The sequence below is a fragment of the Vanessa cardui genome, chromosome 26 (genome assembly GCF_905220365.1).
Source record: "Vanessa cardui chromosome 26, ilVanCard2.1, whole genome shotgun sequence".
NCBI lineage: Eukaryota > Metazoa > Arthropoda > Insecta > Lepidoptera > Nymphalidae > Vanessa > Vanessa cardui.
In genome coordinates, this window is record NC_061148.1 from 5,957,371 (window position 1) to 5,972,794 (window position 15,424).

Below are 15,424 nucleotides of genomic sequence, written 5' to 3' on the forward strand. Positions count from 1 at the left end.
ATTTTGTAATCTTACGGTGACATATACATTGTTTAAATATAATTTACCTGTGCACTTTTGTAGACTAAAAATAAAACATTTAATATTTACACTAAAGTCAATCAAGAAAATCAAATTTAGCTATAAACAAGTATCAAGATCGTTTCCAATTTCGTACTTAGCATTATAAATAGTGCATTCAATTGGGTAATATAAAATCACCATCCTGAATTACATCATCCTGAATAGTGTTTTATAGTATTTGTCATCCACTGGCAGCTGATTTGGCAATAGATTATACGATTCTCTACATAATAGTATCGTTACGAACAAGATCGTGAAATCAAGCTTGTCACGTCAATAGTCTAAATTTAAAGCGAATGAATCTGCTTAGCGCATGTACTTATATAAGAATATTGTATGCTAAGATCTTCGGAACACGCTGCATCGTTTGATATGAGTTTCATGTATATCGGTTTGGTAGCGTTTTCAGTTAGGTTTCAAATCAATTAAAAGCCGCTGGAGCTAATCTCAAATGAGGCTCGCTAACTACGCAGAACGTATAACGTACAAGTTTGTGGACAAATATAAGTCCACTCTCTATTCCTTCACTCGTAATCCATCACTGGAATTTCTTCTTGGAACACAGTTTTCCAAACTAAGGGAGTATACAATATTCAACTTTCAGACACGGGGTTGTTAGTGAGATTTTTTCGATAGAAAATTCCAATAACATTTTTTTCGGCCCAATCTGGATCTCCATGGAATCGAGGCTTTATATCAAACCATTAGATCAACCAGACATTAATCTATACTTAGTTTATAAAATATGTAGTAATTAATAGTTAAGACTAATAATAGACTTTGGAATTGAATTGAAATATAATTAGTCGAGATATTTAATAATCAATGCTGCTGCATTAATTATAGAATCGTCAAACAAGATCCGACAAAATTTGGAACTATTTGGGTATTTAGACTTTTATCAATGATCATCATCGTCATTATTACTTTTCTTAAGGATGGATAATATTTATAATTATATTGCAAGAAATATAAAAGAATGCTTAAAAATTTAATACCGTGAACAGGTAATGTATAAATTTAGCATTCTATCAATTTGTCTTACGAGTAAATCTGTCTAAAATCTTATATAATGTAAAAGCTGTTAGAGGTTCCAAATTGTGACTTCATAATTATTAACGGTGGCATGACTACAGGAATTTACCACAACTCGAAATATAGGATGCATTAAATAATTGAAAAAGTAGCCAAAAATATTAAAACCTACCATCTTGTACTCAAAAGATTTTATAATTTCGAACGTTTCATTAATTTTGTCCCTAGCAATTTATTTAGAGCCAATAATTTTTATTGACTGAAAAAAAATGACTGTGTTTATCAAACATCAAGAGGTATAATTAGACACGAGAAATAGATCAAAGTGAATAATAATAAGCAAAGGGATTTATCATAGGCGTTTTATTGTGGAAACTAAATTTATGCGCGTCGACACATGACATTAAATTAAAACAAATAAGACTTAGCTGTCATTATCCGTCGCCATGAACGATCGACAAAATTTCATTTGGTAATAAATAAACGAATTTATGTTTCCAGTCTTTACACTTATGCATATTATGTTCCGAATATTGTCACCTAATTTATCCCAGAGACTCTTTTAAAGAAGTTCTCTTTTTAAATTTCTCTTACTGCTAGCCAGAAAATACAATTCTTTGCCAATAAACTCAAGTAATCTCATAAGCAGTAAACCAGCTGCTGAGATAGCTTTTACTTAGAATACGTGAATCTTATTCTTAGATAGCTGAATCAAACCCAGCGGGAAGCCTACCGACTTGTAATTAATTTCAAATTTGTTATAATTAATCTCTTGTTCTGTGATGATAGAAAACATTATGAGAAAGCCTGCATGTGTTGCATACTTGGTGTACATCTACTAAATGGTATTGGAGTAGTCGTAAAATAAGTTCCAAGCCCCTTTAATTTGAGGCATCATCAGCCCGTTGTGAAACTTTAAACAATTTTAGATTTGCCATCATTAAAGTGTCTGTTAAAAATCATAATTTATAAGATATCAATCAATAAAACGGAAAAAATAAGTCCTAAGCCTCCTCAATTTACGGCATCAGCCCGTTGTGAAACATTAATCTATATTAGAGTTTCCATTAATAAATTTAAAGATTCAGTTAATCATATTTATTAAAACAATCAATAAAACGTTATTTAGATAAAACAAGAAGGGTTTAAATAATGTATGTCAATTTTTTATGTTTGCTAAATTATAATTAGATTGTTTTCGATTATCAGAATTATGTTATTTAATTACTGATACAAATAACTCCTCAGTATCTTCAAAAATTTTGTTGTAGTTACCGTATCAGTAGTAGCTTCGAAGCTTAAGTTCATTTCATAAAATGACAATTCATAGTTGCTTAAACTATATTTGAAGACAATATGCATTGTTTCGATTTGATTTGACGAGCAAATTAAACCAATACATCTTATTAGATTTACTTCAGAACCAATTCACAGAAGTTGATCTCTATATCGGCAATCGGGACATATCATTTGGCTTTCATCCAAACTTACGACACGACAACAAAGAAATAAATAAACGTATGCTTAAAAGAGCACTGTTACTGTGTTACGAATTGTCGAAGTAATTTTGAAATGAACTGTCTGTCGGCATGTAACATTATTCAGATGAACTTTTTTTTTATGTAATAGGTTGGCGGACGAGCATATGGGCCACCTGATGGTAAATGATCACCATCACCCATAGACACTGACGGTGTAAGAAATATTAACTATTCCTTACATCGTCAATGTGCCACCAACCTTGGGAACTAAGATGATATGTCCCTTGTGCCTGTAGTTACACCGGCTCACTCACCCTTCAAACCGGAACACAACATTACTGAGTACTGTTATTTGGCGGTAGAATAACTAATGAGTGGGTTGTACCTACCTAGACGGGCTTGCACAAAGCCCTACCACCAAGTAAACTATTCAATTTGTCTTCGAAATCAACTCAAACTCTAAAATATTCAAGCACATAAGTAATAAAATCGATTTAGTTTAAGGTCCTTTCGTTTATTATGTAAGACTATATTTGCTAGTTTTTGACCCCCTCTTTCCTATTATAAGAAAAATGAGACGGCCGAGCTCTGTCCTTCTGTTTAATATTAATTACGCATAATTTAAAGGAGAAATGAATACACATTCGGTTTTTTTTTTCAATATAACAAATTTTGAAATATTTACTGTTAATTCGAAAGGTTCTAAAAGTACGCATTCGAGCGAACCTCGGCAGTCGCGCGGCTAAATGAACATTTTTTGTTCTTACCCTGACCATGCTAACCCTTTTTTTTGAGTATCCATATTTGGCCTTTTTCTAATATTAAATTTCAAATAAGCCTGTAACAAATGGTGCTTGTATAAAACAATTTTCTTTTATAGTTTTACGTTTGGCGCCCTAAAGGGTTCATAATGGTAGTATAATAAGCTAACCCAAGTACACATTATGGAATGCAATAAACGATTTAGTATATAGTTTACCTTGAGCTAGGTAGGGGGCAATCTTGGTCCTTCACTTATGACTATGCTTTTACTATTGTAGTAGTAGTCGCCTGTGGTTTCGCTCCCGATTTTGGGTAACGTGTGTTAGGCAAAAAAAGTAGCCTATGTCCTGCCTATGTCCTTTATTGGAGTTAAATTTTTTTTCATACCAAATTTCATCAAATTCGGTTTAGCGGTTTGGATTGAAAGAGCCTCAGACAGACAGACAAACAGAGTTACTTTCACATTTATAATATTAATAGAGGTGTATACTTACTAAGTGCCAACGAGCAGATAAATATTTAAAGAAAAACATATAAATTGGCCCTGTAGATAAATAGTTTGGCACTAAAAGTATCAAGGAAAAAATATTAGTGTGTTTTTTTTCGTAACACTTATTCGTATATAACTTATATTAAACTTATTTAGTTATTTAGCTATTTATCGCTCTAAAATATATTTATATATAGATTGATGGTTTCAACGGGTTCATTGGTCTAAGGGCTGATTTTTCAATCCTCAGATAAACAGACAGATAGCGTTTATTCGACCGATAGCCAAAAAACCAGTTGTTCAATCGTCAGATAGACTTTATTCGACGAGTAATTCCATTATCGAAGGAATAAATCTATCTGACCCTTTAACGGCCCGGTAACCGCTATTCCATAGATAAACGTTGAAAAAGACGTTGATTTTTAATTGTTGAAAGTTTGACGTTAGGGTTTCATATTTTAGAAAAAAGTTACAAATGCAATAATTAAAAATGGATATTTTCGATAGCATGCATTAGAAGAAGAAGCCATAATAAATTTATATATTAACCGTAATTCAAATGAAAGAAAGGAAAGAATTATAAGATTTTTTAAATGTTTTTTTTTTAAGTCCTCGTATTTGAGTTTTAAGGTTTTCCACGAGCGGAAACTTGTTGTAATTCCGCATGAGTTAAAACCATCCTCAATTTTCTTCCATACGGCCTCTTTATCTTTATTAGAAACTGCATCGGTCTTTTTATTTTCAATTATCACTTTATATTTGTTGACTAAACTCATGAGTAGCTGAACTTCTGCCTCATTAAAGTTCACCGAACACTCTCTTTTTTTAGACTCCATTATATCTACACCAATTATACCTATTCCAAAAAAAATACATTCAATTAAACACCACATCCAACCAAACGATAAAACTAAAAATAATAGACACGGCATGTGACATGACAGAGACGTTATTGACAGAAATTGTGAAAAACATCTGTCTTGCTCTAATGCTTGCCTAAACAATATATTTGTCTCGCTTCTTTGAAGTTGGAGTTGCCAGAGTTGAATTATTATGTCAGGTAGTTATCAATGGAATAAATAACAGTCGAAAAACCGGTGAGCATTTGTTCATCTGATAAACAGCCAAATAATTTTATACTTTAGATAGTTATTGCACCTATTAACTGAGGATTGAAAAATCGGCCCTAAATTGAATTTATTTTATTTTTTATTTTATTTATATTTTACGGAAACAAACAACAAGATAAACTTATGGGATATGAATATAAAAAATTACATATATCAGCTGAGTTTCCACTGGTAATTAGACACATATTATCAAAATTAAAAAAAAGACTAACATACATAAAATCAAATATTATAAACGTATACTGACGAAAATCTTAGGCAGTTACGAATAAAATCTAACATAAACATAATTAAACGAAACAAAATTAAAAAAAGTAACAAAACATGAATGAATGTGAATGAGTGAATGTTGAAGAGTTGCAGAACCCATCAAAATATTGCAAATATTTCAGTCCTTATTAAACGTAGATAAGAACCGAGATGGCCCAAAGTTTAAAACGCGTGTGAATTTTTATGTGCTTAATTTGTGTTTGTAATTCATCTCGTACTCAGCGCTGAAGGAAAACATCGTGAGGAATCCTGCATGTGACTAATTTCAACGACATTGCCACATGTGTATCCTCCAACAGGCATTGAAACAACGTGGTGGAGTATGCTCCAAACCTCCTCAAATTTATAGGCCGTTGATGTATCAATCAATTGCCTTTTATACAAACAAACATACTCCTATACATTTCACTTTGATGTCGAGGCCAACGTAGTCGTGTTCGAACTTACAAAAAATAAACTATTAAACAAACACAAATCAACATTCATCATGATCACCGTCTGGTTAGGTACCACCCACCATATATTAACAAACAGTAACTACGTATAGTTATATGTTTCTAGTTGACTGCACACCTTGGGAATGAGATGATTGCCTCCAGGCTGTTTCAAATAACAAGAATATGTTTATTACTATAAATAGTAAATTGTAATGATAAAAAAAATCCCGCTGAGTTTCTTTCGCCGGTTCTTCTCAGGTCTGAGGTGTTATATTCCGAACCGGTGGTAGATTTTCGACAATGAATAAGAAAGTGTAAACACTTCTATTTTGAATAAAGGTTTTTGACACACAAAGAACATCACATTATATCAATATGTTGATGTACCATTGGCAATGTAAGGAATGGTTAATATTTTTTTATGTATCACTATCTGTGGGCAGTGCAGATAACCACTAAGCATCAGGTGGCCTATTTATTTGTACCCTAACCAATACCATAAATAATATAACGTTATTTATTTTGTAACTAGAGGGTCGCTAGTATATTAATAGATATTAAAATACTCAAACAACAAGATTAGGATTTTCCTGTTGTTTTAGGCGCGTAGGCTCTTTTCTTTGCTATTAATAAAAAAGGCATACTATTCCACAGAAGATTATATATTGGTTATGTAGATAGATATAATTTATAAGGTAATACCTAATGCGCATTAAGTATACGAATTAAATAATATAGTTAATATTTCATAGAGTTACGTCAATAACTTTGTGTTTTAAATCAGTGGTAGCTTTATGTTTAACTAGTGGACGCCCGCGGCTTGCGTTTCAGAGTGTTGGTTGTCATGTGTCAGGTGAAAGGAAGGAGCCTATAATTTTTCTAGGATTTCAACTTTTCTTCATAGTAAATTTCATCGAATTCGGTTCAGTGGTTTGGTCGTGAAACAACTCCAAGAAAGGACATTGGTTACTTTTTTTGATACGTGACAATCGCGAGCGAAGCCGCGGGCGTCCACTAGTTAAACATAAAGCCACCACTGGTTTAAAACACAAAGTTAGTAACATTACTTTATGAAATATATTGGTGGTAGGGCTTTGTGCAAGCCCGTCTGGGTAGGTACCCACTCATCAGTTATTCTACCACCAAACAACAGTACTCACTACCACTTACCATCAGGTGGCCCATATGCTCGTCCGTCAACCTATACCATAAAAAAATAAAAGATTTTTTTTTCATATAATGTACATAATTACCTTATACATGTACCTATATAACCAATATATAATCTTCAGTAGAAGAGTATGCCTCATTTATTAATGGAAAAAAAGCCTGTGTCTAAAACAACAACAAAATCTATTCGGTAATTCCGGAAAATATCGTGTAAAGAAAAGGAAAAAAATTCAAATCTTCATTTTTTTGTTTTGGTATTCTTATTTATCACACACACTTACATATTTTCTTTTATAAATCAATGCACAGACTAGCGTCTTCGCACGGTTGCAATGCTGATACTAAATATACTACAGAATTTGTTTATTCACAACATCACATGAGAAACGTCTAAAATTATTCGTGTTTCTTTACGATAAGTCCATGTATTTGACGACCTCCGTGGTCGAGTAGTGTGTACACCGGTTTTCATGGGTGCGCCACTCCGAGGTACCGGGTTCGATTCCCGACCAAGTCAATGTAGATTATCATTATGGTGTCTTGGGTCTGTGTGTTTGCGGTATCGTCGTTACTTCTGATTTTCCATAACACAAGTGCTTTAGCTACTTACATTTGGATTAGAGTCAATGTAGATTATCATTAATTTTTCTATGTTGTCTCGGGTCAGGTTTTTGTTGTACCGTCGTTACTTCTGATTTTCTCTAACACAAGTGCTAATGTATGTGATGTTGTCTCATATTATATACAAAAACTTACCTTTCGAATCACTATATTTATTAAAAAAAAACCGCATCAAAATCCGTTACGTAATTCTAAAGATCTAAGCATGAGTCGAGATGGCCCAGTGGTTAGAACACGTGCATCTTAACCGATGATTGCGGGTTCAAACCCAGGCAAGCACCGCTGATTCATGTGCTTAATTTGTCTTTATAATTCATCTCGTGCTCAGCGGTGAAGGAAAACATCGAGAGGAAACCTACATGTGACAAATTTCATAGAAATTCTGCCACATGTATATTCCACCATTGGAATATCGTGGTGGAATATGTTCCAAACCTTCTCCTCAAAGGGAGATGAGGCCTTAGCCCAGCAGTGGGAATTTACAGGCTGTTGTTGAAGCATACATAGGGACAGACAGCGGTAAGCGACTTTGTTTTATACTATGTAATGATGATAGCCATGATGCTGAGGCGAGACACTGATATAAATCGCTATAAGCTTTAAAATTATACGTATTATAGTTGAGTATTATTTCTGGTTCAAATATCTTCACGAACTCGTATAAAGCTCCGTTAACTTCGGTTAAATTCGAGCGATTCGCAACTCCGAATATTCCCGAAGGCTGGCTTGAGTTTGCGGATGTCAGTAATTCACTTGTATTCAGTTTTCAGTACGTCTGCGGCATTTGACCGTAGCGGTTGTGTGTGAAATGCGTGTAAAACGATAATAGAATACAGTTTCTCACTTATTTTTGTCATAAAAGTGTATTAAAACATGTATACAGTGTTCAGTTTAAGTGATACGTGGATTTCATTGTGATATCGTGCGTGGGATTTAATTTAAAACGATAATATAGGTTTGTTTTTGTAATTTTGCACTTTTATGTAGTTAACCTGTATAATCGGCGGCCTTTACGAGTTTTGCAAAATCGATCAATGCATTTTCGCTATTGTATCGTGTATACAGAGGTCATTTTCGCTTGTCAGCATTTGTAACATGTTAGCTAATGTTTCCAATATGTTGTGCTGATATTTATTAAAATTGTGACACGGAACGGGCTGGTCATTTGCGTTGAACTCAACATTTTATTAAAGTTAGCTTTTACGTATACGAACTGCAGTGCAGTAGAATTCTTGTATCTTAAGACTTCTACTAGTGAGTCCCAACTATGCACGAATACAATATACAACTCAAACTCGGAAATAAGTTACAAAATTAATAAAAAATAAACACAATATCTATATTTATTAAAAACTTAAGGCTCTGTATTTTTGAACGTGCTAATCTCAGGATCATCAAATCCGATTTGTGATCTTTTTTAAGTGTTAGACAGCTTACTTAAAAGGAACGGTAAAACTACATAGTATAAAATAGTCGCTTACTGTTGTCTGTCCTTATATATGCTTAGATATTTAAAATTACGAAACGGATTTTGATGCGGTTCATTTTAATAGATAGACTGATTCGAGATGAAGGTTTTTGTATAAAATACATGGAAAATACACTAAAGAAACACTGATCATTTTAGATGTTTCTAATGTGATGTCGTAAATAACCAAATTCTGTAAGGTATATTTAATATCAGTATAGTACACGTGCGAAGCTGGGTTGATCACTAGTATACTATAAGTTTATTAAGATCGTCGAGGGAGTGTTTAAAGTGGGTGAAACCGCGCGGATTAGCTAGCTACTAATTAATATAAGGAGTCTTTTATATATCAATATACCTATCTATTTTTTAAAGGAAACAAACAGTAAACTTAATAATTAACTTTTCATTAATAAAACATTAACCAATTAAACTTTCATTAATTTTGTAAACATAAAATAAAGCTTAGGAACGCCAACAATGAGAAAAAATCATTTAATTTAATTCAATTTTAATATCCTTTGGTCGCAACCATCTTTGTTAAAATTGAATATGTTAAGTTATCTATTTATTATATTTATAAAAATTCGTATGTAAAGTTAAACCTACCCTAACCGAATCTACCCTATACCTAATGTTCTTGCGCTGGTGTTAATTCGTAAGTACAGTCAGGGTAAGAAAAGGTTCGTCACCTTAAGATCTATTTTCGTGTGCTCAGTATGAGCGATAATCAGCTTTACCGATCGAGAATGACATATTGCGTCGCAATGATTCGATGTTTAGATTCAAAAGGTACTAAGAGTTTAAGACTTGATAAAGGAATTAATTTGAAAATTGACGAAGGTTTTCTTACTCTGACTGTATATAGCTAATACGCAATGGAAGATTTCGTATTGATTTCGATATAATCAATATAATAGCTGCAATATGCATCCTTGTATCGTATATACTTGTGTCTGTAATACAGCGGGATCTGAAGTACTATTCTGCAACAAGAAACTCGAATCTCACCGCAGAATACGAGCTTAAAATATCGAACGTTAAGTGTGATATTGATGATAAAAGTTATCTGTCTGTCTGTCTGTCGGTGTTTCACGATTAAACGACTGAACTGAAATTTATGAAAATTGGTATGAAGCAAATTTCAACTCCACGGAAGGACGTAGGCTAATTTTTTTGCCTATCACATGTCACCCAAAAATGCGAGTGAAACAACAGGCGACTACATATGTCAATATAAAAGCAAAGTCATAAGTGAAAGACATAAAGAACTTGGTGGTAGGGCTTTGTGCTAGCAAAGAAAACTCAAGATTACCCCCTACCCAGCTGAAGGTATACTATATACTAAATCGTTTACTGACTCATGACAACTAAAACTCAAAAACGCAAGCGAAGCCGCGGGCGACAACTATTAAGATATACCTACGTATCAAAATGGTGTATCACTTTATGTCTGTTGTCAATATTTCACGAGAATTTTGACAGAATCGCACTGCTGAACCGTCAACTGGATGATGAATGGTTTAAGTTCCTAAATATGCAATTTGCTATATCCCCAATAAGATATACAGATGAAAGTTAGAATTAAAAATTAAAAATGCATTTTAAATGTTGCTACAATGCAAACAAATGAAGTATACATACTAGTGATTGTTTATTTACGACATCACATTAGAAACTTTTAACATTGTCAGCGTTTTTTAACTATATTGTCCGTGTGTATTATACAAAAACTCTCGAATCATTCTAACTATAAAAAAAGCTCAGCAAAATCAGTTGCGTAGTTTAAAATATCTAAGCATACATAGGGACAGACAGCGGTTAGGGACTTTGTTTTATACTATGTAAAGATAAGTATGTTTTCTTTTATTTTTTTTGTTTATTTATGTAGATTAAGTAGTATTTGCTTCGTTTTCTTTTGTCCAGATTTTTTCAATGAAAAATAAGTAAGTAAAGTAACAGCCAGTAAATTTCACATGGCTGGGCTAAGGCCTCCTCTAGTCTATCACACAAAATGTGATAGCAAAGTCATTTATTGATATTAACAGTACAGTAACAGCCTGTAAATCTCCCACTGCTGGGCTAGGACCTCCACTCCCACCAAGGAGCGGGTTTGGAACATATTGCACCACGCTGTTCCAATACGAGTTGGTGGAATTCACATGTGGCAGAATTTCAATGAAATTAGTCACACGCAGGTTTCCTCACGATGTTTTCCGTCACCGGCGAGCACGAGAGGAATTAATACTATTCATTTTTAAATACTATTTAGAATTGTGCGGCGTCCCAGATAAACTTTTCTTTTATTCCTTCTTTCTTATAAAATCCTTCGTCAAATCCAAGCCCATCTATCACCCACTAATCATATATTTTCGCCAAGGATCATTAGTTATTGTCAGAATACTTGTGTTTCGGTTTGAAGGATGAGTAAGCAAGCGATTCCCATTTACTGTATTAGCGATGTGTTAAATGGTTACCATTTCTCATCATCGATGTCTGTGATCAGTAGTGATCACTTACCATCAGGTAACATTTGTGAGTCTACCTGACAATATTATATAACAAGTATTTTGTACATTTAGATTAATATACAAAGATTATAATTTAAACGACTTCATGTAATGTCAATAACTCGCTTATTTTTAATGGTCTTACTTTTTAATTAACTTAATCATTTACGATTAAATAAAATTGCTAAGTAATTATAAGCTATGCTAGCTAGGATGTTAGTTACAATAGTTAGGCAGGTAGGCTTATGATGGTAGGTAGTAGCCACTGACTATAAACATCGGTACTAAATGATTAATTAACCATCTTTTACGTCGTATAAGTCCTACCAGTGTTGGGTAAAACGTTCGGAGTCTTGTATTTGCTGTAAAAAGCTCACTTAGTATTGAAAATGAAACACAACAAAGGAACTATCAATTAATATAATGTAAATATAAATATGAGACAACATCACATACATTACTCTGATCCCAATGCAAGTAGCTGAAGCACTTGTGTTATGGAAATCTGTAGTAACGACGGTACCACAAACACCCAGACCCAAGACAACATAGATAACTAATGGTAATCTACATCGACTCGGCCGGGAATCGAACCCGGGACCTCAGAGTAGCGTACCCATGAAAACCGGTGTACACACCACTCGACCATGGAGGTCGTGGGCGCATCCCATTGATAGTTCCTTCTAATATGTCTAAATCGTACCCAAAATATAAAAATTCAAACAGAGAAGTTTAGCTTATTCCACCACGCTGTTAAAATATCAGTTGGTGGAAGACATTATATAAAACACTTGTGGAAGATTTTCATCCTCCTCGTGCTCCTTTGCTATGTTTTCCATCTCCGCCGAGCGCGTGATGAATTATAAACACAATTTAAGCACTTGAAAAATCAGCAGTGCTTGTCTGAAACGCGCAATCAAAGATTCATTCGTTCTATACACAGCCTTCTCGGCATTTTTTTGTATATAGTTCCAATTTATTTGTAGCTGTATATATCTACATATATATACAAACTCTTTTGTTTGTCGTTGTTATTCTAAAAATGCCGTCGAGTCGAGTGGTTCAGTAAAGACAGATAGTTGTTTTGTACAATTAATAGTAAACTGTAACAGTAAAAGCCTGTAAATTTCCCACTGCTGGGCTAAAGCAGGAGGCCTCCCATTAAGGAGAGGGTTTGGAACATATTCTACCACGCTGTAACAATGCGGGTTGTTGGAATACACATGTCGCAGAATTTTGATGAAATTAGACACATGCACGTTTCCTCACGATGTTTTCCATCACCGGCGAGCATGAGATGAATAATAAACACAAATTAAGCACATATATAGTGGTGCATGGTGCTCAATTTATAGAATTGTATGAATATGTTATTTGAGGTCAATGAATGTTTTTAATTTGAGAATTCATTGAACAATTTATAGTCGTCCAAGTATTAAATAGTGTTTTCTATTCCAATTCAGTTGAACAATTTACGATACATGTTTTGCGATACAAACATACTTCTTCAATAAACAGTAATAACATTTGTACCGTACGTAAATTCTGAAATTGATAGAATATATTATAGTCTGAATCTTACTAGATGTTACGCTAAACTTATTTAATTAAACATGAGCGAAGGTACCAAAGACTGTGGGTTCAAACACGAGCTTGCAATTTGTGCATATAAGAAATATTCGGTGGTGAAACATATACAACAGGTTGATAGAATATCACATGTAAAAATAATAAATAATAATAAAGCCCATTTATTTCCAACAACCTTAAATAAAAAAAAATCTTAGAACTAAATAACTAATACTACTCTATTATTGGAACCCCACGCTGGGTAAAGGCCTCCTCTAGCGCACACCATAATTTCCTATCTTTTGCTTTTACTCTCCAATTTGTTCCTGCTACTAGATTTATTTCGTCGAGCCATCTTTTCCTTGGATGACCTCTTTTTATTTTTCCCTCAGGTCCTTTCCATGTTGTGGTTCCTAATGTCCATCTGTTGTCTGTGTATCTCGCTACATGCCCAGCAAATCGCCATTTTTTGTGTGCGAGAAATGTAATTCTGTAATGTAAATAAGTTCTGTAATGAGAATATCACATATACCCATGTATATTTTCTTGTTCACAAAATATGAGCGCTTTTTGCTCAAAGTTTACTTTTATTTTATTTTAATTTTAAGAGATTATTCTACAACTAATACCGCGAGTTTAAGTATGGTAAACAATTTAAAATACTCAATGCCGTGACAAATCCAATAGCGAAAAATTTATATTCAATAGAAGCGCCAATCTTGGTTATAAATCGTTCGAGAATCTTTTACAAGTTTTACTTAGAATGGGTTCCTGTCTCCGTTTTTATTCCATTTAACGGCGTACAGTACACAACTCAGACGTAGCATCGCCAAATTTGTAAAACCTATCACATCAGAATTAAGTACGCTATACCAAATTATCAAAATTTATTTCTTATTTGAATATAATCTTTACACAAACGTAATAACCCGTATTATCATATGACCTAATTTATTCGTCAATTTGACTAAGATTTACACATTCTGTCTCGGGTTGAACTGCCGCGAGAATCTATAGCATCGAATGGCGCGACAGGCTATTTCTATTGGTTGGGTAAATCGGCAATAATCGGTTTTATTGAATTTGCCGATGCTACATCTGAGTACACAACTCAGTATAATACAACGTTATGAAATACCGAGAGATCTGAAATGTCACGCTCTTTTGTCGGGACTCAGCTTTGAAGTGTCACCATACAACCATGCAAAATGATAGATCACTAATAGTATTGCTGTTTGTTTTTCTGAATAAATGGTTAGTGAGCCCCATATAGACTGGCCTCCAAAAAGTACTTATACTTCAGTATCCATTAACTACCGTAAACAGTTATAAGAGGCATTTACAGACGCGCTTATAAACAATTTTCCTAGCTTATAACTTCCATGCATAATATTAATATTCATTGCCCGTGCGATGTAATTAGCATACTGTAAGTTATGTTCGTTTGAATTTAATCACGCTGAACACATCGATGTATGTTACTAGCTTGTTAACTGTGGATTCGTCTGTATTTAAGACATCATTTATTTATTTCGACTTAAGCTCATACTTTATAAGTCAAGATGGCCCAGTGGTTAGAACGCGTGCATCTTTACCGATGATTGCGGGTTCAAACCCAGGTAAGCACCGCTGATTCATGTGCTTAATTTGTCTTTATAATTCATCTCGTGCTCTGCGGTGAAGGAAAACATCGTGAGGAAACCTGCATGTGACAAATTTCATAGAAATTCTGCCACATGTGCATTCCACCAACCCGCATTGGAACAGCGTGGTGGAATATGTTCCAAACCTTCTCCTCAAAGGGAGCGGTGGCCTTTAGCCCAGCAGTGGGAATTTACAGGCTGTTGTTGTTGTTGTTGTTGTTGTTGTTATTTGTTTGTTCTAATAAGTTTAATGAAGATTTCCTGATTGATTTTTTTGGCTTACTGTGCTATAGTCTAGTCTAAATGTGTATATGTGTTGTAGTGCGCTATAATGTGCAAAAGCACAAGTTCTCTCTCTGCTTTCTAATTCGATGGATACGCGAATGCAGCACGACCGTAAATATATTTAGGCATAGAATCAACGGCTTTAAATGTTTCTCGAGGTCTAAACAGTACCGATTTCCAATTATCGTGCTGGTTCTGAGAAATCTGGAAAAATAACTCAAATATTGATCCGAGATATGGTTTAACCTCGAAATCTACTCGTTACATGAATGATTCGTGGACTCGTAACGTGATAAAAACCCTGAGATCTTGAGTTTTTAAGTTCAAACCTCAGATCAGCTCTATAAAAAGTGATCGGATTTTTTGACCAATTCGGATTGATATCGACCGGAATTGGTCAAAATTCTTATGAAATTGGGAAGTGTGTACAGTCCAGTGCCTTAGGAAGAAAGTAAAGCCTGGTGCTGCGTTTGAATTCTCTCCGCCCGTA

The 15,424-nt window shown here is 34.0% G+C and overlaps 1 protein-coding gene across 1 annotated transcript in view; it reads left to right on the forward strand.

The window, feature by feature from the left end:
- Positions 1-8,280: 8,280 nt before the first annotated feature.
- Positions 8,281-15,424, forward strand: part of LOC124540688 (ryanodine receptor) — a 154,455-nt gene continuing 147,311 nt past the window's right edge. The window contains exon 1 of the mRNA XM_047118358.1: positions 8,281-8,414. The gene's annotated coding sequence lies outside the window, so the exon portion shown is untranslated. The remainder of the gene's footprint in view (positions 8,415-15,424) is intronic.